Genomic DNA, 25,515 nt, shown 5'->3' with positions numbered 1-25,515 from the left:
AGGGACTAGGGCAGACGTATGATTTGGACATTTTTCTTTCATAAACAAATATTTTAGAATATGTCCAGGGCACACTTTGGACATTTGGGGCTAGACCTATTTTAACAATAAATATGAGGGGGTGGGGGGTGCTCAAAGGTTTTCAGCCCAACCAAGAAGGGAATGACTTGGAGTCATGAAACTTACAAGTTATTCCACATATTTACCCCTAAGTTCAACACATTTGGCACATAATGTCTGAAGTTTCTATAACCTTTCAAAAAAAATACTCTGATGTCTGGTCACTGAAATACTGCACCACTGCTGCAATCATCTCTGAATCATTCGAAAATTGTCACCCTTTTCAAACTCCTTATAAGGTTTAAGGAGCAAGATCTGGTGAGTAGGATGGATGTCTATGCACTGAAATCCCAACTGCATGAAAAGATCCATTGTTTTGCCAGCCTTGTGAGCAGGTACATTGACTTGCAAAAAGAAAACTCTTTTTCGCAGCTTCTCCTTTTTTCTTTCAATGCCTCCCGTGAAGATACTAAGTGGGTAAAATGCTGGGAAGAAACAACGGGCAAAACACAGGAGTTGACTGATCTAGAAGAGGAGGATAAGAGGATCGTAGCACAGGAGAAGAAAATAAAGATTGAAGCACAGGGAAAGGAAATGAAGATGAAAAAATACCAGGACTTAAACTGCATATATACTAATGCAAAGAGTCTAAGGAACAAAATGGGGGAATTAGAAGTCATGGCCAAAACTGAGAACCTAGACATCATTGGAGTATCCGAAACATAGTGGAATGAAGAAAACAAATGGGACATAGAACTGCCGGGGTACAAACTCTATCGCGAAGACAGGTCAGGTCAGAAAGGAGGAGGAATAGCCCTATATGTAAAAGAAAACATACACTTGATCAGAGTGGACACAGCAGCGAAGACCAACAAATTGCAATCGCTATGGGTTAAAATACCGGGAAGGAAAGGCCCTGAGATAAAGATGGGCCTGTACTATCGTCCAACTGGGCAAACTGAAGCTGCCGATGAAGAAATGGAAGCCGAGATGAAACGAGAATGCAAAAGCAGTAATATGATTATTATGGGAGACTTTAACTATCCCGGGATAGACTGGAGTCTTGGAAACTCAAAATGCACTAGGGAGAGCAGATTCCTGGAGGCTATACAGGACTGCTTCATGGATCAGCTTGTCAGAGAACCGACGAGAGGGAATGCCACTCTGGATCTAATCCTTAATGGGCTAAGAGGACCTGCAAAGGAAGTGGAAGTAGTGGGACCATTGGGAAACAGCGATCACAATATAATCAAGTTCAAAGTTGAAGTAGGAATATCGAAGGGAAAGAGAACCACAGCGACAACTCTCAACTTCAAGAAAGGAAACTACGAAGCGATGAGGGTAATGGTAAGGAAGAAACTTAGATACAGCTCAAAGAAATGGCAGACTGTTGAGCAAGCCTGGTCTTTATTCAAGGATACGGTGAGCGAGGCGCAAAATCTGTATATCCCCAGATTCAGAAAAGGGTGCAAAAAGAGCCGAACAAAAGACTCGGTGTGGATAACTAAAGAAGTGAAGAAAGCGATAGGTGATAAGAAAAATTCATTCAAGAAATGGAAAAAGGGTAAAACCGAGGAGAACTGGAAAGAACACAGGAAGTATCAAAAAGAATGTCACCTTGTAGTTAGAAAAGCAAAAAGAGAATATGAAGAGAGGCTAGCCAGGGAAGCACGAAATTTCAAAACGTTCTTTAGATACGTTAAAGGGAAGCAACCGGCTAGGAATAAGGTGGGACCGTTGGATGACGGAGATAGGAAGGGTGTGGTGAAGGAGGAGAAAGAAGTGGCAGAAAGACTAAACACGTTCTTTTAGTCAGTATTTACAAATGAGGACACATCCAACCAGTGGCGTACCAAGGGGGGGCGGGAGGGGTGGTCCGCCCCGGGTGCCAGCCCTGAGGGGGTGCTCCCGGCCTTGCCGTTCAGTCCCCCCACCCCACCCCCGAAGGACCGCTCGCCCCACTGACCTTCCTGTACCACCTGTGTAGGTGCAGCCCATAGTAGGATCGCGACGTCAGCGATCCCTGAGCTGCTTGGGCGCTGCTTCCTGCGCCGCGGTCCCGCCCCTCCTCTGACGTCAGAGGAGGGGCGGGACCGTGGCGCAGGAAGCAGCGCCTAAGCAGCACAGGGATAGCTGACGTCGCGAACCTGCTGCGGCTGCTTCATAGGTGGTGCGGGGAGGCCAGGGGGGCGAGCGGTCCTTCGGGGTGGGACGGGCAGGCAGGCAGGCAGGCTTTCAAGGGGGAGGGGGGTGACAGGCAGGCAGGCAGGCCTTCAAGGGGGGACAGGCCTTCAAGGGGGGGGCAGGCAAGCCTTCAAGGGGGGAGGCAGGCCTTCAAGGGGGAGGACAGGCCTTCGGGGGGGGTGTGCAGACCTTCAAGGGGGAGGGACAGGCCTTCAAGGGGGGGGCAGGCAGGCCTTCAAGGGGGGGACAGGTCTACAAGGGGGGTGGGACAGGCCTACAAGGGGGGGGGACAGGCCTTCAAGGGGGGGGACAGGCCTTCGGGGGGGTGCAGGACTTCAGGGGGGGTGTGCAGACCTTCAAGGGGGAGGGACAGGCCTTCAAGGGGGGGCAGGCAGGCCCTCAAGGGGGGGACAGGTCTACAAGGGGGTGGGACAGGCCTACAAGGGGGTGGGACAGGCCTTCAAGGGGGGGGACAGGCCTTCGGGGGGGTGCAGGACTTCAAGGGGGGGGTGCAGGCCTTCAAAGGGGGGACAGGCCGTCGGGGGGTGCAGGCCTTCGGGGGGGGTGCAGGCATTCAAGAGGGGGGACAGGCCTTCAAGGGGGGGGACAGGCCTTCAAGGGGGGGACAGGCCTTCAAGGGGGGGACAGGCAGGCAGGCCTTCAAGGGGGGGACAGGCCTACAAGGGGGTGGGACAGGCCTTCAAGTGGGGACAGGCCTTTGGGGGGGGTGCAGGCCTTCGGGGGGGTGCAGGCCTTCAGGGAGGGTGCAGACCTTCAAGGGGGTGCAGGCCTTCAAGGGGGGACAGGCAGGCAGGCCTACAAGGGGGGGACAGACCTACAAGGGGGTGGGACAGGCCTTCAAGGGGGGACAGGCCTTCGGGGGGTGCAGGCCTTCGGTGGGGTGCAGGCCTTCAGAGGGGGTGCAGACCTTCAAGGGGGTGCAGGCCTTCAAGGGGGGGGGACAGGCCTTCGGGGGGGGGTGAAGGCCTTCGGGAGGGGTGCAGACCTTCAAGGGGGTGCAGGCCTTCAAGGGGGGGGACAGGCCTTCAAGGGGGAACAGGCCTACAAGGGGGTGGGACAGGCCTTCAAGGGGGGACAGGCCTTCGGGGGGGTGCAGGCAGGCCTTCTAGGGGGGTGCAGACCTTCAAGGGGGGGACAGGCCTTCAAGGGGGGGACAGGTAGGCAGGCCTTCAAGGGGGGGACAGGCCTACAAGGGGGAGGGACAGGGGGGGACAGGCCTACAAGGGGATGGGACAGGCCTTCAAGGGGGGTGCAGGCATTCAAGGGGGGACAGGCAGACCTTTAAGGGGGGGACAGGCCTTTGGGGGGGGACCCTGGTTTAGAAGTACACGGAGGGAAGGGGGTGTTCAAAGAGACGTGCATATGCCAAACTTTGGGGGGGGAGGAAGAAATAATGGGTCTGAAAATAGAGGAGAGGGAGAGAGATGATGGACCATGGGATTTAGGGAGGGAAGGAACAGAAAGGGAGAGAAATTGGACACAAGGGATGGTGTGGAGGAGGGATAGAGATACTGGATAGGAGGGTAATTGGGAAAAGAAAGGGAGAGATGGTGGACTCTGGGGTGGTGGGGAAGGAGAGAGAGATGCCGGATGAAAGGGTAGTTAAGAAAAGGTGGATCTATGGAGGGAGATGAAAAAAAGGAAAGATACCAGACTTCCTGGGGAGGAAAGGGAAATGGAAAGGGAGGACAGAGTTGGCAAATGGATGGTTAGCACGCAGAAAGAAGAAAGAAGGAGACCCTGGCAAGTAAGTTATCAGAAGAAAACCAGAGCCTTGGACCAACAAGATTTGAAATATAACCAGACAACAAAAGGTAGAAAAATTAATTTTATTTTCTGTTTTGTGATTATAATATGTCAGACTTGAAATGTGTATCCTGCCAGAGCTGGTGTTGGACTGCAAACGTGAGCTAGGATTTAACAGAGAGAGGAAAAGTCCTTTTTGTTTCTTTATTTTATTTACACCACAGTGCCAGTGTGGTTAGGAGAAGCCAAAGGGGTTGAAAAAGCTATAAAACCCACCAGGAGTTTTGAAAAAAATCACCCAACTGGGCAGGAAAATCGAATTGAAAAACCAATTCAATAGGCTGAATCGAATCGAAATTTTTTTCCTGAATCTGGCAGCATTAGTTTGCGCTACTGTCTTAGACTTTAGGACCTGGGATTGGGGAGAGATGGAATCCTCAGTACTTTATAATGCAAGTGAAACGAGGATTTGGTCAGACTTTTGAAGGGTCTGCAGAAAAAAAATATTGTATAGGCCGGGGACATGAGACAGCAGGAAATGGGAACTTTTCTTCCTTCTATTTTTGTGAATGGAAAGGCTGAGGATGTCAGAGAGTTCAGTTAAAATATGTGCTTTATAAGAAAATATAATAATGTGTTTTATAAAGTTTATAGCATAGCTGGCCTACCCAGTGAGGTGTTCCTAGTGGTGGTGGTGGCAGCGTGTCAATGTGTTGAGAGGAAGAGGTGGTCTGGGAAATTCTGCTGAGCAAACTCCGGGCCCATTTCCACCCCCCAGTTAGTCCACTCCACTCAACTGGTCCACACACTGAGTGGGTCTTTGGGTGTTGTTTTGGGATCTCTTCCAGTGGTTTATCAGTATCTCCTTCTGGTCCAAGGAAGGAAACTTTGTTATCCTTAGCACTGACCTACAGAATATGTTTGTAACAGCGCTGCTTGTATGGCATTAGGCTATGTAGTGATCAAAAGAAAAAAACAGACCTTTGCACATTTTTGCACTATATGGTGGGTGTATGAGGAGATTCACATTTCCTGCACAGCTAAGTCCATGTGAAGTTACCTTGTGCTGTATTTGACATCTAGCAAGGTCTCTGTTTGAAATGAAAGATCTAAACTTAAAAATGAAGTGGCCAGAAGTTATGGTAAAAGCAGATAGTGTAGCTGGTTTTAAGAAAGATTTGGACAAATTCCTGGAGGAAAAGTCCATAATCTGTTATTAAAACATGGGGGAAGTGTCTGCTTGCCCTGGATCGGTAGCATGGAATGTTGCTACTCTTTGGGTTTTGACCAGGTATTAGTGTCCTGGATTGGCTACCATGAGAATGGGCTACTGGGCATGATGGACCATTGGTCTGACCCAGTTAGGCTATTCTTATGTTATGTTCTCATCTGTAGGGGCCTTTGTTTTCACTTCTTATTTTAATGTATTTTTTTTCTGGGAACTTATCAGTGTTTTTTTATAATGGGAACAAAAATGGAAGAGAATTAATGTGTGTGGGATGAGGGGGTAACTAATTTCTTCAGCTAAATAATTCAATCCACTTCAAACAGACATAGGAGAACTCACGCACCATTCACACACCCTCCAACCAAAAACGTCAAAAGAAAAAAACTGTTCGACAACCTCCTAGCCATTCGAGCTGCAACACTCGACCCCCAACTCTACAACCAATTGACATCGACCACAGACTGCAAAACCTTCAAAAAGAAATAAAAACCCTTCTATTCAAAAAACACATAAAACCGAACTAACACAATCAGAACTGTCCCAAGCATCACCTGCAACTACTCCATATGTACTTCTGATGTCATGACGATTCAGACATAATTTATGTTATGTTATGTTTGGAATATAAGAAAATTTTCACTGCCTGTTTCTATTCTGACCATTTATTCTGTTTCATGGTCATTACAAAAAATATTTTTTTACATTGGGGGGGAGGGTGTCAAAAAATGATGGGCCCCGGGTGCCACATACCCTAGGTACGCCACTGCATCCAACATATCGGAAACTGAACAAATCTTCAAAGGAGAACAAAAATAAAAATTAACATCCATGGAAGTAAATCTTGAAGACGTACACAGGCAGTTAGAAAAATTAAAAACTGACAAATCACCAGGCCCAGACGGAATCCACCCTAGGGTGCTGAAAGAGCTTAAGGAGGAAATAGCAGAACTACTACAGCAAGTTTGTAATCTATCCCTGAAAATAGGCGTGATCCCGGAGGATTGGAAGATAGCCAATGTTACGCCCATCTTTAAAAATGGATCAAGAGATGACCCGGGGAACTACAGACCGGTAAGTCTGACCTCAGTTCCGGGGAAAATGGCGGAAGCACTGATAAAAGATACTATCGAGGAGCATCTAGAAAGGAATAAACTTATGAAAACAAGCCAACATGGCTTCTGCAAGGGAAGATCGTGCTTAACGAACTTATTGCACTTCTTCGAAGGAATTAACAAATGGATGAACAAAGGGGACCCCATTGACATCGTATACTAAGACTTCCAAAAAGCCTTTGACAAGGTACCCCATGAACGCCTACTTCGGAAACTGAAGAACCATGGGGTGGATGGAGACATACACAGATGGATTAGGAATTGGTTGGCAGATAGGAAACAGAGGGTAAGAGTGAAGGGCCACTACTCGGACTGGAGGAGGGTCATGAGTGGTGTTCCACAGGGGTCGGTGCTCAGACCACTGCTATTCAATGTTTTCATAAATGATCTAGAAACAGGGACGAAGTGCAAAGTAATAAAATTCGCAGATGACACTAAACTATTTAGTGGGGCTAGGACAATAGAGGACTGCGAAGGTTTACAAAAGGACCTGAACAAACTAGGGAAGTGGGCAATGAGATGGCAGATGAAGTTCAATGTAGAGAAATGTAAAGTCTTGCACATAGAAAAAAGAAGCCTGAGATACAGCTACATGATGGGAGGGTTGTTATTGAGTGAGAGTACCCAAGAAAGGGACTTTGGGGTAATAGTCGACAAGATAATGAAGCCGTTAGCGCAGTGTGCAGAGGCCACTAAGAAAGCAAATAGAATGCTAGGCATAATCAAGAAGGGTATTACAACCAGAACAAAAGAAGTTATCCTGCCGTTGTATTGGGCGATGGTGCACCCGCATCTGGAGTTTGCGTCCAATATTGGTCGCCATACCTAAAGAAAGATATGGTGATACTCGAGAGGGTTCAGAAGAGAGCGACACGTTTGATAAAAGGTATGGAAAACCTTTCATATGCCGAAAGATTGGAGAAACTGAGGCTCTTTTCCCTGGAGAAGTGGAGACTTAGAGGGGACATGATAGAGACTTACAAGATCTTGAAGGGCATAGAGAAAGTGGAGGGACAGATTCTTCAAACTTTCGAAAACTACAAGAATGAGAGGCCATTCGGAAAAATTAAGAGGGGACAGATTCAAAACCAATGCTAGGAAGTTCTTCTTCACCCAACAGGTGATGGATACCTGGAATGCGCTTCCAGAGGGTGTGATAGGACAAGGTACGGTATTGGAGTTCAAGAAGGGTTTGGACAATTTTCTGAAGGAAAAGGGGATAGAAGGGTATAGATAGAGGGTTACTATACAGGTCCTGGACCTGGTGGGCCCCCGCGTGAGTGGACTGCTGGGCATGATGGACCTCTGGTCTGACCCAGCAGAGGCACTTCTTATGTTCTTATGTAATCAGCATAGCAAGTTGTAATAATATTCTGCATTAACTGTTTGGCCCCTTGGAAGATAATCAGTCATTACAACACCTGCCTGATCCAAAATACTGTGCCCATGACCTTTCCTGCAGATGTCTGGATCTTGATTTTCCTTGGGTTTGAAGAACCTGAGTACCACAATTGCGTGCACTGTTGTTTTGTCTCAGGATGATAGTGGTGTAACCATGCTTCATCAACAATAACTAGTCGTTCCAAAAAATTGACACCAGCTCACTGAAAATGCTGCAAAATCAACATGGAAGTGTCCACTCGATGTCATTTCTCGTCAGCATTCAAACATTTCAGCAACCACTTGGCTGACAGCTTCTGCATATACAGCTGCGCTGGATTATACACCCAACACATTCCCCTTGATATCTGTGGTGTCTCAGCAATTGTATTAGCCGATATTCACTGATCTGCCCAAATCAGGTCATGAACATAATCAACAACTTCAGGAGTTGACACCATTTGAGGCCTCCCAGATCTTGCTGCATCTTCAGTCTCAAAATCTCCATGCTGGAATTTTGCATACCATTTCTTCACTGTGGAGTAGATGCATTTGTCACTCAGGGCTCCTTTTACTAAGATGCGCTAGTGTTTTTAGCGCATGCTGAAGATTACCATGCGCAAAACCATGCGATAGATGAAAATACTAATGGAGCTCTATGGAGGTGTTAGCGTCTAGTGCGTGTGGCATTGTAGCGCACGCTACTCTGCGCGTTAATACCCTAAAGCACCTTAGTAAAAGGAGCCCTCAATGTTTACATCATACATTCATGGATTTCCTTTGTAGTTTTCTTCTTCAGGAATAGGAACTTCATGATAGCTCGGGTTCCACACTTGAAAATTCCACACTTTTCATTGACATGGTTCAATCAATGATCTGAACCAATGTCAAAACATAGCATTACAATTCTGCAAATTGGCACTTTGCAAAATAAAATAACACTCTTTTCAGCTACAATGGCAAAATAACACTCAGGATTTAGAAAGTTGGTTGGACTGAGAACTTTTCAGCACCCCCTCATAAGTGCCAAAAAGGTAACTAGAGGGGTGTAAGCATGACCCTTCCAACACTCACCCAGTGGCCACTGACCCTATTTCATAGAAACATAGAAACATGATGACAGATAAAGGCCAAATGGCCCATCCAGTCTGCCCCTCCACAGTAACTATTATCTCTTCCTTTCTCCGAGATATCCCATGTACCTATCCCAGGCTTTCTTAAATTCAGACACAGTCTCTGTCTCTACCATCTCTTCTGGGAGTCTGTTCCAAGCATCTACCACCCTTTCTGTAAAAAAGTATTTCCCTTAAGGATATAAATGAAATTATATATACCAGCCTATATGATAGCTTCAGATGTTCAGGGAAGTCCTATTAGACTTCCCTGAACTACAGAGAAGGGGACTTCCCTGGACTGCAGAGAAGGGGATCCTGGGCCATATACTACCAAAATCCACCCAAAATCTACTGTACCTACATATAGGGGACATCTGCAGGCATAAGGGCTATTGATATGGTGTTTAGTTGGGTCCAGTAGGTTTTGGGTGGATTTTGGAGGACTCATACATAATATAAAGGGGACATGGTGAGATGTGTACCTGTGACCTTTTGTGTGAAGTTCACTGCAATATCCCCTAAGGTGCCCCACTGCTGTACTGGCCCCTCCTACATCCCAATGGTTTGTTTTGTGTGTGTGGTTTTTTTCTTTTCAAAACTGCAAAATGTCTTATCTTGGTTTTTTCGAAAATGGTTCACAAAGATAGATGCACATCTGAAAAATGGCCATTTTCAAAAAAACAAGATAAGACATTTTGCAGTTTTGGAAATGAGCATGTTTGGTAATGGATTTATATGTGTCTTCCGCAAAACATCCAAACTTGGATTTGGACATATTGAAAATGACCCGCAATAAAGGCCATCTCTACTACTTCAAATAAACCTAATAGATTTCTCCAATTATTTTAATCATGGTACTAAATGTTACGCTTTCATGTTCTAAATCCACCACATTGTCACCTGATAAATTGGTTCCGAACTGGCAGGATAAAATTATTTCTCTATGTGCAGCTTTGCTACTCCTCTGTAGCAATATACAATGCAGTACTCCTCTTTTTCATATGGAACAGTAGTATCTTCACCTTCCATCCTTTTCTGTTCCAACTTTATCTTATCACTTGGTGTGGAAGAACTCATTGGTTTGATAAATTTGTCCTCTTCTATGGCAGACCCATGGCCAGTATTTCTGTTTAAGAAACTAGGTTCCTCGATTGCTCCAAACAATAATTCTTCCTTGATCTCAGGAAAGTCTTTCTTCTGGGTTGGTTCCATCTAGCTAGATCTGGAGAACACAGAGAAGCACAAACAAGCCCCAGCAAAGGTCAAAATGTTAAAAAGGAGCAGCCAGAAGAATCAACTAGTTGCTAACAAATCAAAAATGTTATCAAAAAGCAATTCTTTTTGATGAGGTGTGTTATGTATGAATGTTTTTACTCCAGTTTTGATGCACTGACCATGAAGCAATCTTTATGCACTGAAATCTTCTTTCACAGTGCGTTACTTGTTCTCTTTATAAAGACTGAATGTGCCCCTGATGCAGGCAATCCAGCGCCAAAACATGTTGGATGATGATTGAAACACTTTGTGGTAAAATACACCTCATAAAAGATTTGTTAGCCACTAGTTTATTCTTCTGGTTGCTCCTTTTTTGAACATTTCCATCTTGCTGGAAATATGCAGTCATTACTCCCATTAAAAATAAAAAAATAAAATCAATACAGACCCAAAAGAACTTACTCCCTTCTAGTCTGTATCCAATCTACCCTTCTTTTCAAAAGTTCTTGAAAAGTGTGTGTGGTTTAACAGCTTTCTTCCCTTATGTATGGGGAAACAATATAAATTTGAGCATTTTCTATTTATCCACCCTTCCTTTAGAATACATTGCCTAATGAGCTTCATACTGTGAGAAATCTTCAAACATTAGGGGTTTGATAACATTTAAATCAACGTTTTTATTTGGGGATGAGGTGGTTTCTATAATTGTGCATTTATATATACAGTAGGTACCCGGAGAGCATTTATTCTTTGAAGAAAATTAGCTGCCCAATATTCAGCGCTGTTTAACCAGCCAGGTATGGCTCATGGCTGATTACCTAGCATTTGACCAGCTAACTGCCAGTATTCAGTGGGAAATAGCTGTAATGTCCCATATCATCCCTGGAACCCTTTTTAAAAATCAGTGTAACATTAGCCACCCTCCAATCTTTAGGTACTAAGGACTATTTTAGCGATAGATTATAGATCACTAACAGCAGATCAGAAATTTCATGTTTGAATCCTTTCAGTACCCTGGGATGTATACCATCTAGTCCAGGTGATTTATCACTCTTTAACTTGTGATTTGGCTTAGTACATCTTCACCGATATTTTTTTCAGATCTTCCACATCATCACCCTTAAAAACTATTTCACTCACAGCCTTTCCACTTCTACTATGCCTGTAAATGTTGTTAGTATGAGTTTTTGTATTTTTGGCAAGTTTTTCTTTATATTCTTATTTAGCCTTCTTTATAAATGCTTTGCATCTAACTTTCCAGTTCTTATATTGCTTCTTAGTTGTTCTTTTGGCTCTAATAGCCTCTTTCACTTCATAGTAATATAGTAAATGACGGCAGATAAAGACTCGAATGGTCCATCCAGTCTGCCCAACCATACATGCTCCATAAGTTAATTACAGTGATACCGGTTTGCGAGTGTTTTGCAAGACGAGCAAAACATTAGCAAAATCGGTGCCTTGGAAACCAAGCATGGCTTGAATTATGAGCGCGCCTCCTCCCTCCCCCCCCCTGCAATTCGGCACCCTCCACCCCACGATCCGGCACCCCCGACGCGATTGGGCACCCCCCTGCCACGATCCGGCACTCCCCCCTGATGCGATAGGGCACCCCCCGCCACGATCTGGCACCCCCACCCCCCGACGCTTCTTACCCTCATCTGGGCATCGGCACTGGCATGTCCTGTGCTTGGTGCTGGTGCCCGAAGATCGGCCTCCTCTTCTGCTAGTCCTTGAGCATCTGAGCATGCTCAAGGCCTGCGAGTTCAAGGCCGGATCACAAGGGGGCCTTTGGGGGGAGCAATGCCGGTTCTCGTGGGGGGGGAACGCATCAAGTTTATCCAAGTTTCCAAGTTTATTAAGTATTTTTGATTTATCGCCAATTCAAAATTCAAGGCGATGTACAAATAAATAAAAAAAATTTTGGTAACACACTTACAATTATTAAATAAAAACAGAGGATTATCTAAAATACAAATATAACATTACACTTAAAGGGTATTTCAACATATTAAAATGAAACAAAAGGAAAATTATTTAATGGTTACATTCGGTAATAAAATCATTAGTTCAATTTTAAAATATTATTTCCTTTGGGGAAACTCGCTTTGATAAATGAGCATTTTGGATTACGAGCATGCTCCTGGAACGGATTATGCTCGTAATCCAAGGTACCACTGTATTTAGCTAAAATGATCCTTTTTCTTAGATATTTCTGGACCAAAAACCCAAAACCCTGCCCAGTAATGTGCTTAGGGTTCCATCTACTAGAGTCTCCATCAAAGCTCACTTCAGCCCATCTTAACCATCCCAGCCATCGAAGCTCTCCCCAGCTCGTCCTCAACTGAATGTCCATATATGCAACACAGGTCGTGCAAGCCTGCCCAGTACTGGCCTTAGTTCCTTCAATGTATACCCATTATTTTCTGATTTTTTAATCATGCCGGCTCTTGTTTTCTCTTCTTTCCACCTTTGTTAATATGTGGAATACATCTAGTCTGAGCTTCCACAATGGTATTTTTAAATAATGTCTGTGCCTGATTTAAAGTCCTAACCTTTGCCACCAATTTTTTTGGCTTCTTTTTAACCATTTTCTTCATTTTATCATAGTCACCCAGTCGAAAATTAAATGCTGCTACAGTAGATTTCTTTAATGACATCGCTCCAGATGTCAGCTCAAATTTGTTAATATTTGCACTATTTTTCCCTTCATTCAACTAAGGACTAAATCTAAAATAGTTCCCCCTCTTTTCAGTTTCAGGGCGTTGCTTCAAGAAGCAGTCATTTATTATGTCTAGGAATTTTACCTCCTTAGCACTCCCTGATGTAGTATTTATCCAGTCAATATTGGGGGTTATTGATTTTTTTAAAATTTGAACTGCTTTTGTGCATTTGAGGAATGTTGTATTGTTCCGTAAGACAGTTTGTGAGCTGCAGCTGGAGAGGACCCGAGGAGAAGAGTGGACATATTTCTTGGTGGACTACCAAATGCAGATAAGTGATTCGCTGGATATTTGAATGTAGATAAGGTATGAAATGTTAAATGTTTGGTGGAACTGTGAATGTTTTTTGGACTCTAGCGGGGAATGCCAGTGACTGAGCCATCTGCATGATTAACAGAGAATTTATTGGGACTGTGTTAGCATGCATCTCAAAAATGTTTGAACTAATATGCTTTAGAACAGTTCAATTTTTGTTAACATACAAATTCTGTAAGCTCCTGTGGCTTAGTGGTTAAAGGCACTTGTTTCATATTTCATAGGACATGGGTTTAAATCCATACAACACCCCCCCTAAATAGCTTATTTTTGGTCTCATAAGAGAGCACAGGCTGTGGACTTTGCCATTTACATTTGCACTCTGTCGTTTCCAGGGTCCAGAGGGAAACTTATTTTTACCCTGAGATGGCTATGATCTCCTAAGGTATCATCTCACATGGCAGGAACCCCTGCCTGAAAGGAAGGTCCTGTGGCACAATGGTTAAAGGCACTTCTTCCATCTTCCATAGATCATGGGTTCAAATCCCTAGTATGGTCAGGTACCCCAGCACATATTCCTATTTTTTTTTTAGTGACAATCTGCCATCTAGGGGTATATTGATGATGTCATAATGATGCAAAGATTGTGCATCAAAAATGTCCACTTGATCTGAACCACAGCTATTGTGAGTAGGGTTTCTCTTCTTATTTTCTTAAACTTTTGGAATGAGGTTTAGTCTGCAATACATTTGTTTATGTGCTTTGCTTGGGCAATCCATATCTTTTAACCTTAATATCAAACTGGAGTCCTCTTTACACCAAAAAACAGAAGGTTTAGTATACAATATACATATTTTTTCATGTGCTTTGATTGAGGAAGACAGAGGTCAAAGGAGTTTTTTTTGGGAAAACAGCAGAGGAACTGGACAAGTGTTGAAGATACATGTTTGAAATTTAGCCTAGAGAAATGATTGCTTGTGAATCAAGAGAATATAAGCTTGGCTTTTAAAATGACTTGTGTTTTAATGGCTGAGTGTGTGGTGCAGTGATTAGAGCTATAGCTTTAGCACCCTGAGGTTGTGGGTTTAAATCCCTTACTGCTCCTTGTGACCCTGGGCAAGCCTTAATCCCCTCATTTTCCCAGGTACACTAGATAAGAGTTTGAGCCCACCAGGGAGAAAGGAAATATGATAAAATAGCTGAATGTAAATACCACTTAGGATATAAGTGGTAGATAAATAAATAAAATATAATAGTGGTGCTTCTTGAGGAGGAAGAGCCTGCCATTTCAATGCATATAATTTTAATGTAAAAAATCCAGCATAAATTTGCTGTTCTAATGATGTCATATTGCTAAAACTCGATAACATTATAGATGTTGTCAGGACGTCTATGTGACGCCTAAAAGGTGATTCTATAAAGCACACCTAACTATATATATGCGCTTAAATTAGCTGGATGCCGCTGAATGTGAGTCTCTATTGTGCGTCTATGCATAGGAAAATCGCACTCAGCGTTGTGCTCCCGAACGTCTAAACGAAGCCTAACTTTTAGGCGTCCTTTACAGAATTTGCCCCTTTGAGTCTATCGGTATGAATTTTTGCTCCTGATCTGGTGGAACTGAAGAACTGAGATTGTATTTTTTGATTGATAAGTAGAGGGTTTTTTTTAGACCAATGAATGAAGAATGGCCTGCCATTTGAAGTGAGTAGGAGTTCATACTGGCAGTGCTGTGATGAGTTACTGAGGTCTTTTTCTCCACTTTTATAAAATGATTTAATATTGTTCCCCTGAAGCGGAAGAGAGTAGGTTTGTTTGTATTTATCAGTTGGTAATTGAAATCACCCATCATTTCCTATTTATTGACACATATGTGTGTCTCACACTTTCTGCTGTCTTTTGGTTTATTTGCAAGCCACTTACATCTGTTTGGTTTCTTTTTTATTGCTCCTACACCAGGAAACATTCAATGTCCCAACATAGTGATTCACATGTGTGGCAACCAGAAATTTTCAGTGCAACAGTTGCTAGCTATGCCCTAAATACTTCCTTTCTGTCCTGTTATTCTCAACAAGCTGCTGCTGGCAGAAGCACCAAAGAAGTGTAATGTAGGATCCAACCATAGTTTAGACAGCAGGACCAAAGAAAGCTGCCAGCTGGAGAAACAGAGAGAAAGCAGAATTAGATCCAAATGTAGTCCATAGTTGCCAGTTGGCGAAATGGGAAGGGGAGATGTATAGGACCTGAGCACAGCCCAAGAAGAGAGTTCAAGGAACACTTACTGGCAGAAAAACTGAACAGGAGTCTAGCACCGTTTCTAGCTGCAGCTCAAGGAGTAGGACCTAAGCAGCTGCCATTTGGAAGGCTAGAGTGGAAAAGGATATGAGTGCAACTATGTATTAAAAAACTAGATGTGATGGTAGGGGTGAGGATAGAGAAATGAAAAGACACAAGATGAAGAGGGGGAATTAAGAGAGATGTGAAGTTCTGCCAATAGCCTATGGGTGACTCAGTTTCTAAGAGCATCTTGTTGGGGTGAACCTCTGACTTCCTATTAGCAGATGTCATCATGTTCTATGCGGCAAGTTGATCACACCTATCTACACTATGGTTATCTCATTGCTCTCAGAGGTCATTGTGTTTCAATCTGGATAAATGTATATATCCAGAAAGGACAGTCTTTTAATAAATTTAAGGCATTGTTGAAAATTCATCTTTTTAATGCTATATTTAGAGATCAGTTGGGTTGATTCACAGTAATTGAGTTAACATTTGAATTTAGTCACTAAAACATGAAACATATTAGGAGTATAATCAATAAAGGTGTTTGTGTACCCTACTAATTGTGGTTCAGACTAAAGTACTCATTCTCCATATTTTCTGTTTTCTGTCTACTAATGTTGGACTCAGCTTTTATGTACTTTTTCTTATACAGTATGACCCCCTCCCCCCCCCCCCCCAAATGATCACTGACAGACAAGGGTGACAAAAATGATAAAAGGGGTGCAATGACTTCCCTATGAGGAAAGGCTAAAGCGGCTAGGGCTCTTCAGCTTGGAGAAGAGACGGCTCATGGGTAATGTGATAGAGGTCTATAAAATACTGAGTGGAATGGAAAGGGTAGAAGCGAATCACTTGTTTAATCTTTCCAAAAATACTAGGACTAGGCGGCATACGATGAAGCTGCAAATTAGCAGATTTAAAACAAACCAGTGAAAATATTTCTTCACATGCTTTATAGGGCAATGGTCAGACCTCACTTGGAATACTGCGTCCAACATTGGTCTCCCTACCTAAAGAAGGATATAAAACTGCTGGAGAGGGTGCAGAGACGAGCAACTAAACTAGTGAAGGGTATGGAGAAACTGGTATATGAGGATCGACTTAAAACACTGGGATTGTTCTCCCTTGAGAAAAGGAGACTGCGGGGGGGATATGATCGAGACCTTCAAAATACTGAAAGGAATCGACAAAATAGAGCAGAGAAGATTATTTACATTGTCCAATTTGACACGGACAAGAGGACATGAAATGAAGCTAAGGGGGGACAAGTTCAGGACTAATGTCAGGAAGTTCTGCTTCACACAGAGAGTGGTGGACATCTGGAATACTCTCCCAGGGGAGATTATTGCGGAATCGACAGTCCCAGGATTCAAAAGCAAACTAGATGCATATCTCCTTGAGAAAGGCATATAAAGATATGGTGGCTATAAATAAACCAGGTGTATACCTGGCGGGGCCTCTGCGTGTGCGGATCGCCGGACTTGATGGACCGAAGGTCTGATCCGGAGATGGCGCTTCTTATGTTCTTATGTGTAATTTCTTCATATGTGTAATTGTCCCGGCGCGCTTTTGACCTGACACCACCCAGCATCCTTCTAGCAGCAGCCACTGCCTTGTCACACTGTTTTTTCACCTTTAGATCTTCAGAGCTATCACCCTAAGGTCCCTCTCCTTGTCCGTGCATATCAGCCTCTCACCTCCCAGCAAATATAGTTCCTTCAGTCTGTCCCAGTATGGCAATTTTTATGTTCTTTTTTCTCAAGAGTTTTGAAGAGTTGTATAGCAGTGTGATAACTGCTTTGCAACCAATATGAGGGGCTGCTGAAAAGTTCTCTGCCCAACACACAAAGTCGGGACAATCTCCATCGAGGGATATACACTTAGTACAACGATTTTTCACTTTTTTTGTTCTGTATTTTTCTGATTGAATGAAAAAAGTAGAAAAGGGTATAGCCCTCTATGGAGACTACCCCAACTTTGTTAGCTGGGGTGAGAACTTTTCAGCGGCCCCTCATACAGATTGACTTTGAACAATTGCACAGTATTGTATCACACTTCTAAATGACTTTTTACCAAAAATTCTGGTCCATAATTTGTCAGTTACAGTAACCAGGTCTGATTACAATTAATAGACTTTTGGTAAATGATAATTTTCAAAACTCTGCAATTGACATAGTTTTTCATGATAGTGAAGAAATAGCATTGAATATTTTCTCTCCCTTTTTATATTCCTTGACTTACATGCAGAGATACCTCAAAATAAAGAAAGCAATCAACCTCCTTGAACTAAACTGCTAAAGTGGAAGACAGATTTAAAGAAGCAAGTTTTTCACTAAAACAAGTTTTCTGTCTTCTCTCTATACTGAAATTATTTCATGAAATTTTAATAAAATTCAAGTGTGACTATCATTCTTCCCTGATGTGGCTTCCCTGAACTGGAATGACATTAAGACCTTGTTAGTGGAACTTCATCGAGGAAACAGATGAAGCATCATTTTTGTGATCAGAGCGTGAAACAGAGGACTTTAGGGGACATCTGTTTAGACATTCAGGTTGCTACAGAGAGCTGGCAGATGTGTGTGGATTTTTTTTAAATGATTTCAACAATCTTTCTAACTACTGTACTATGTAAACATACAGTACATCTTGTGCTCTTCAATTTTTAGTAATAAATGCAAAAATACAAAAACTGAACAAAAGAATCTTTAAACTCTTCTGATTTGTTCTGAAGTATAGCACATGGGCCCCGATTTCCACTGAACAAACCTCTAGTTTGGTATAAGTAATGTTATTCTTTTATTCATTTAAGATTTTGAAAATATTTTCCAAAGTAATAATAAAAGAAAGAAAAACTTTGTATTATAGAAATAAAAACATCTATGAGTTACAGGAAAATTGGAGGGTTCCCTTGCAAGTATCTTGTTGGGCTTCAGGGGAATAATTACGGGGTTCTTTTTACCAAGCTATGGAAAAAGTTAACACATTCTTATGCAGGTTTTTCCTGCAACCGGAAAATGGCAGATTTTTTTTTTTTTCAAATTAATAAATATGGGCTGCTTTTACTAAGCTGCATTAGCGTTTTTAGTGCACGCAGCATTTTAGCGTGCGCTAAATCCACGCTACACAGCTAGAACTAACGGCAGCTCAATGCTGGCATTAGTGTCTAGCGCATGTGGCAATTTAGCGTGCGCTAGTCTGCATGTTAATGCCCTAACGTGGCTTAGTAAAAGGAGCCCTATGTGTTAATTTCTTGGTATTAGAGCTATAACTCAGCAATACATTAATAAAGACATTATATGCAAAAAAATCTAGCAGTATTTTATTAAGGGCTCCTTTTACTAAGCTGTGATAGCGTTTTTAGCGTGCGCAGAATCTTAGTGCACGCTAAACCCATGCTACGCGGCTAGAACTAACGCCAGCTCAATGCTGGCGTTAGTGTCTAGCGCGTGCGGTAATTCTGCGTGAGCTAAGTGAGCCCTAAATGAACCTTCAATATCTGTACTTTATTGTGGAAAAGAACAGTAATGTAACATACTTCGCTAATAGTTAAACACGTACACTTTGGTGTAGTCATCTACCAATGGCGTTCCAAACACTCAAAAGAAAAAAATGACAGCAACAAACGAAAACCAAACATCGTCATTCCACAGAGTTTCTTTTGGGATCCGAACACTCAAGCATTCAATGTCTTCTTGAAATAGGATAAAGCCTGTGATGCTCTTCAACTCCTTGCAACAAGGATGTGAAGAGCACTGGGGGCAGTGGCGTACCTATGGTATGTGACACCTGGGGCAGATCATTTTTAACCCCTCCCCATATAAAAAATATATTTTTAGTAATTTTATTTATTTATTTATATAGCCCGACCTCCCCAAAGTGCATAGAACAGGTTAAAGTTTAACATTCACAATGTTACAATATAACATTACATAGGGTTACAACCTATTTTTGGTTATGCGGTCTAGAAATCCGGTGTTATGTTATGTCTCCAACCCCATGTTGGTGCTGTGGTGTAAACAAAATAAACAAAGACTTTTGCTTTCTCTGTTAGGTCCTAGCTCACACTCACTGTCTAACACCAGCTCTGAGAGGATAAAATTATTTTCTTCTTCCTTTTGTTGTTTGGTCACTTTATTATTCAAATCATGTTGGTCCCAGGCTCTGGTTTCTGTTTGTCTTCTGTTAAGTCACTCACCAGTGTCTCCTGTCCATTTGATGTTTTCTTCTTTCTCCATATTCACCATCCATCTTCTATCTCTGTACTTTCCATTGCCATATCCAACATTTTTGTTTCTTTCCCACTGTCTACCATCTCTCTTTCTCTCTCTCTTCCTGCCTTGTGCCCTAGGTCAAACCTTTCTATTCCCCTCCATGTAGAATCTCTCCCTTCCTCTCCTCCAATATCTTGTGCAACACTTTTTCTCTTTCCCCATGTACCATCTCTTCCTGCCCTCCACCTATGTCAAACATGTCTCCTTCTCTCTTCTCTCATGGTCTGCACCCAGGGCGCACCGATCCCCCCCCCCTTCATCTTGATAACTGGGGTGACATGGGTTCCTGTACAGTATCATCATGAACCTTCAGGGATATGGACAGGGTTTTTCAGTATTATGAACCTTGTGAATTGGACTTTTAGTACTTCTTAATGACAGGCAGTTAGTTCAGTACCATACATTAAGCCTCACTGAGGCCTTGCTGCAAGAAGTTGAACATCATTGCAGGCTTTATCCTGACTATCTCAAGAAGACATTGAAGGGAAAATTCTATAAACGGTGCTTAAATTTAGGCACCTAAATCAATTGAGAAACACCATTTAAAATAGCAAAAAACATTAACGTTAAAGCGCCTACTGGTACCTAAATAAATGGCGCCAGAATCACACCTACATAGGCGCTTTACGGTGATTAACCCCACTATGGGCATGGCTAATGTCCGAAATGTCGCTAGGCGCCATAAAGCGCCTAAGAAGGCATGATTCACATTAAAGATAGGTGCCGGAAATATAGGCCTGGAAAACCCTGGCCTATATTTCCGACATTTATTTTTTTCCGGAGGCGTGATTCTGTATACAGTGCCATTGCATGATTGACACGTGATCAGCAGCCACTTTTTAGGTGGCCACCAATATTGGTACTGTTTAGAGTATCCGGGCCCGAATGCTTGAATGTTTGGATCACTATTGGTAGACGACTACACCTAAGGCCCTCTTTTACAAAGGCGCGCTAAGCGTTTTAGCATGGATTTAGCGCACGCTAAATCAACACGTGTGCCAACCGCTAATGCATCCATAGGATAACATGCACGCGTTAGCATTTAGCGCGCGGTAAAAAGCTTAGCGCACCTTTGTACAAGAGGAGGTAAGTGTACGTGTTCAGCTATTAGCAAAGTATGTCAAATTTCTGTTATTTTCCACAATAAAGTACAGATATTGAAGGTTCATTTAATAAAATACTGCTAGACATTTTGCATAAAATGTCTTTTTATCAATGTTTCATTGCTGAATGTGAAAACATAAAAGTTATAGCTATAATACCAAGAAATTTGTTCCATTAAGCAAAAATAAGAGCAAATTTTAAGAAAAACGGAGCTTTATGTAATCGGTGGCTTTGAGCAACCCCAGGATGGGCTTTAAAAAAATTTTTTTAATCAAGCACAATCAAATTCATGGAAAAAAAATTCAATTTGCACAGTTTTTCCAATTTTAGCTTTTTCTTTGACAACCCTATTATATCAGTTGCACTGCTCGCTGCCGATGAAGATTGGCTCTCTAAAAGGAATGCAGCAGGAGAGATTTCAGGAGTCTTTAGCTGGTGGAGCTTAGGGATCCACAACAGCTACTGTTAGGCCCCCACATGTTCCATGTTTCGGCAGTATATGCCTTCATCAGGATTCTATATATCCAAAAGTCACATTGAATGGTGAAAAAGCTAACATGCTCTGAGTTTTTTTTCTCTCTCTGATGCTTAGCAGTATCACAACTTTTTATATACATTTGATTTGATCTTTGGCTATATGGACTCCTGATGAGGGCATGTACTGCTGAAACGCGACCCGTGTTGGGTCCTACATATTTTCTCACATCTACAATTAATCAAAACTGCAAAGCAATAGGGATTCCTGTACATTTTCAAAATAACAAAAAGATCCCACTATTCAAAGCATAAGGTTTAAAAAAAGGGGAGGAAAAGGATCTCAGAAACCTGCTTGGTGACAGGGAATAAACCTCAGCCAAGTCTGACATGGTTCCACGTTTCATTCATTGATCCTGAAAAACCTCCTCCTTCCTTTTTTATGATATTTCTTTTATTTTTATTATGATTCTTTTGTCCTTTTAATATAAATATTAATAAAATCTCCACTGAGTCTTCTCTTAAAACTATATTCGTTTGAATTATTGTCCAATGTATCTTCAAAATTTACTTATCTCAAATGTTGCAGGCAGTCACAGCCCGACGGGACCCGTTTCGCCAGAATTGCTGGCTTTCTCAAGGGTTCACTTGGGCTGCTGCAGCTTAGAGACTGAAAGCTGCTGAATAAACATGCAGCAAGCAGCCCATGTGAACCCTTGAGAAAGCCAGTGGAGAAGATTTTATAAACATTTGTATTAAAAGGAAGAAAGAATCATAATAAAAATAAAAGAAATAGCATAAAAAAAGGAAGGAGGAGGTTTTTCAGGATCAATGAATGAAACGTAGAACCATGTCAGACTTGGCTGAGGTTTATTCCCTGTTTTCTCTGTCATGGATTTCTAACTCTGGGTTTTACTAAACGGCGTTAGAGGTTTCTACCGCGGGCTGGCGAGGCAAATACTCCAGCGTTCATAGAATTCCTATGAGCATCAGAGCATTTACCTCACCAGCCTGCGGAAGAAACCTCTAATGCCGTTTAGTAAGTGGAGCCCTAAATGTGAGGTACCCCAGGGATTATCTTTGTTACCCATTTTGTTCAATATTGTGATGTCACCTATGGGGAAGGAGTTGGAAAATATGCAGTAAAAATTTTTATTTACGCAGATGATACTACGCTGATAGTACAAATAGAAGTTGTGCAGGTTGTTATGAGAAGCAACAATGCTGAATACTGCACTTGTATAGTGGAAAGTGGGTGGCTGCACATAAATTAAAACTGAATTATGAAAAAACTATTTTTTTGTCATTTAATTCAAAACAGGTGCTTTTTCTCAGACTTTGATCATTAATGGTTCTACAGTGGAGACAGATTAATGGATCTACTATGGAGACAGATTTAAAATTTTTTGCTGGGTTTTACTAAACCTCAGAAGAGCTTCTTATCTCGGAATAGGAACAGAACGAACGTCGGAGCATTTACCTTGCCGACCCGTGGTAAGAAGCTCTTCCGCAATTTAGTAAAAGCAGCCCTTTGGGAGTAATGTTAGATAGTAATTTTTTCTTTTGAGAAACATGTTGCTCTGCTTACAAATAAAGATTTCTCTATTTAAGATGATTAAGGAGATTTAGGCATTGTTTTGAGCTTATCAAATTTAAACTGATTGTGCAAGCCTTGATACTAAGGGGATTTTCTTTTACACACAAGTTATCTGCAGCAGGGCCCATAGGAATAAAATGGGTCCTGTGACAAAAAACTTGTGCTGACCTTTTCTAAAAGACCCCCTAAGTCAATCGGACTATTGTAATGTGTTATTTGTGGGGTGTACTGACACCCTTTTAAAGAAGCTGCAAACATTGCAAAATGTGGTGGCTAGGTTGGTTTACTCTGCTGGCAAATTTGACAGAGCAACATTACTGCAGATTAAGGCCTGTTGGCTGCCTGTTCAAGCCATAATTTATTTTAAAGCTTGTGCTACCATTTTCAAGATAGTACTTGGTATGGCTCTTCAATATATACTTTCATTGATTATTTTTCCAACCTATGATAATGTTATAAGGTTGAGAGATTTTCTGGCTTTGCGTTTACTATCATTGAAAGGAGTCAAATTTTAAAAGATTGTTTAGTCTTTTTTTCTCTTTGCTGCAACAAAAATGGGGAATGACTAATCAGTGGAATTTAGATATTTTAATAGATATCTTTGTTTCGGAGAGTTTTAAAAACTTGGGCCTCCCTTTTATCAAGCCGCATTAGGGTTTTTTTTATCGTGATAAAAATCCTAACGCGGCTTGATATAAGAGGGCCTCGGTTATTTGAAAGATATTTGCTTCAGAAATGTTTTTATGGTCCTGTACATTATAAAAAGGTCAAGTGTATATTTTCCCAGGTATTCCTGGCTTCTTCTTAAGTAATCTGTATAGAACGTACAATGTATTTGCAGAATAAACTCATTGTATTAGATTAGATTAACAGATGCAAATCTCTTATATCCCGTAGTGTACCTTGAATTTGCAAGTAAATATCTCACATTATTACAGCAAACATTTAGCTGTATTTTTATTTATTTGTGGTCTTTTTGTACACTATCTCAAAAGCAAGTGTCCTAGGAAACAGATAGCTATACGGTGGCGATCAAGGTAGTTGTTTGGATTACTGGTACACCGTTTCCCACCGAAAATACAATTTTTTATAGTTTCTGCAATGTGTACAGAAAACCAAACATCAGGACTGAGTTGACATATTCAAAAATTTTCTATTACCTTACTCTGTGAGCATATCTTCAGATACATCATAGACACACACACATACACACTCTCAGGGAAGCTGGAAAGAATTCCACAAACCATACTCTGCATGCTTTCCCTACTTACAAGATTGCAATTTATAGCTACTCTGAGTAAAATGCAGATACTGGATGTTTAGTGCAGCTTAAAAAGAACACTGCTCCCCCCCTGTATGAGCACCACTCAAATAAAAGGGAGGGGGTTCTCTTTTGAACACAACAAAAAAGAACCCCTATGTTGTCTACCAGCTGCCTCTCATAGTTTTTCTGTTACTGATGGTATTATACATACTGTATACACACAAGGGAATTATGTAGCATAACAAAATAATGTACAGAAAAACAATACAACTTATTGAATGGAATAATATAAAATTTTTAAAATAATACATATACATTTAAACTGGATTCTGAGATAAATCGGGAGCCAATGAAGACTCAAAAGCAAAGGAGTCACGTGGTCGAATTTGATTTTTCCATAAAGATAGGACTTCAATGAGAAACCAAGGTGGCAAGGTTGCCCCTTCTGGTGATTCAGACAGGGTCGTGACCTGTTTGGGCCGCTGCGGGAGCGGACTGCCGGGCAGGATGGACCTATGGTCTGACCCGGCGGAGGCACTGCTTATGTTCTTATGTTCTTAACTTCGCAGCAGTATTCTGAATCAATTGTAGTCTCTGGAGGCAGATCTTTGTGATGCCAAGATAAATAGCATTACAGTAATCTAGCCGAGATAGTATGATTGATTTGACCAAGACAGAAAAATGACGTTGAAGAAAAAGAGATCTAACCTTCCTCAGCATTGGTAAACTGAATAAAACGGGACCCAGTTTCTAACATTGAGAACCACATTGTGGAAAACAATAGTTTTGTGTCTTCAATAAAGTTCCTGCAGTTTTCCCTTTTTTTGTTTAGTTATTTCAGTATCGAGCCCATGTATTGTAACACCTCATAGAAGCTCATTGAAGCTCATGTAGTGTAACACCTTTACAGAAGCTCATATAAACTGCTCTGAATTGACTCCCCAGTTAATAATAGTGGCATAGAAACTCTCAGTAAACATAAACATAATAGCAGTAACTTCCACAAGTCACACAACAAGCGCCTACCTAGGAAACACAGTACCACAAACACTGCCGTGAGCAGAAGAGCATCACTATACCTTCTGGAAAACTAAACAAACCAGATTAGAACACATCAATCTTGCAGCCAGTGCTAACAGAAAACCATCTCTCTTTCACATGCAGAACACAGACCTTCACCCAGTAAGCACAAATAAAAAATAAACTGAACCCACAAGAGAAGGTGGGGGTGCCCTCAGCAAGAGAGATTGGGCATTTCTCCTGCTGGTATTCGCAGGAGGGGGGTGGGGGGATTGCCCTTGGCAGGAGAGATTGGGCATCTCTCCTGCCACCATCGTTGCGAGGGGGTGGAATCTGTAACCGGTGTTGTTTTTGACAGACGCTGGTTACAGAATCCAGCTTTTAGGCGAAGAACTGGCCCCTCCTTCGCCTACAAGTACTTGTTTTGGGCGTTTGGGACTTGGGCGATTTTTGGGTTGGGAATGTG

The sequence above is a fragment of the Geotrypetes seraphini genome, chromosome 4, assembly GCF_902459505.1.
Source record: "Geotrypetes seraphini chromosome 4, aGeoSer1.1, whole genome shotgun sequence".
Lineage (NCBI taxonomy): Eukaryota > Metazoa > Chordata > Amphibia > Gymnophiona > Dermophiidae > Geotrypetes > Geotrypetes seraphini.
This window is presented reverse-complemented; position numbering follows the sequence as displayed.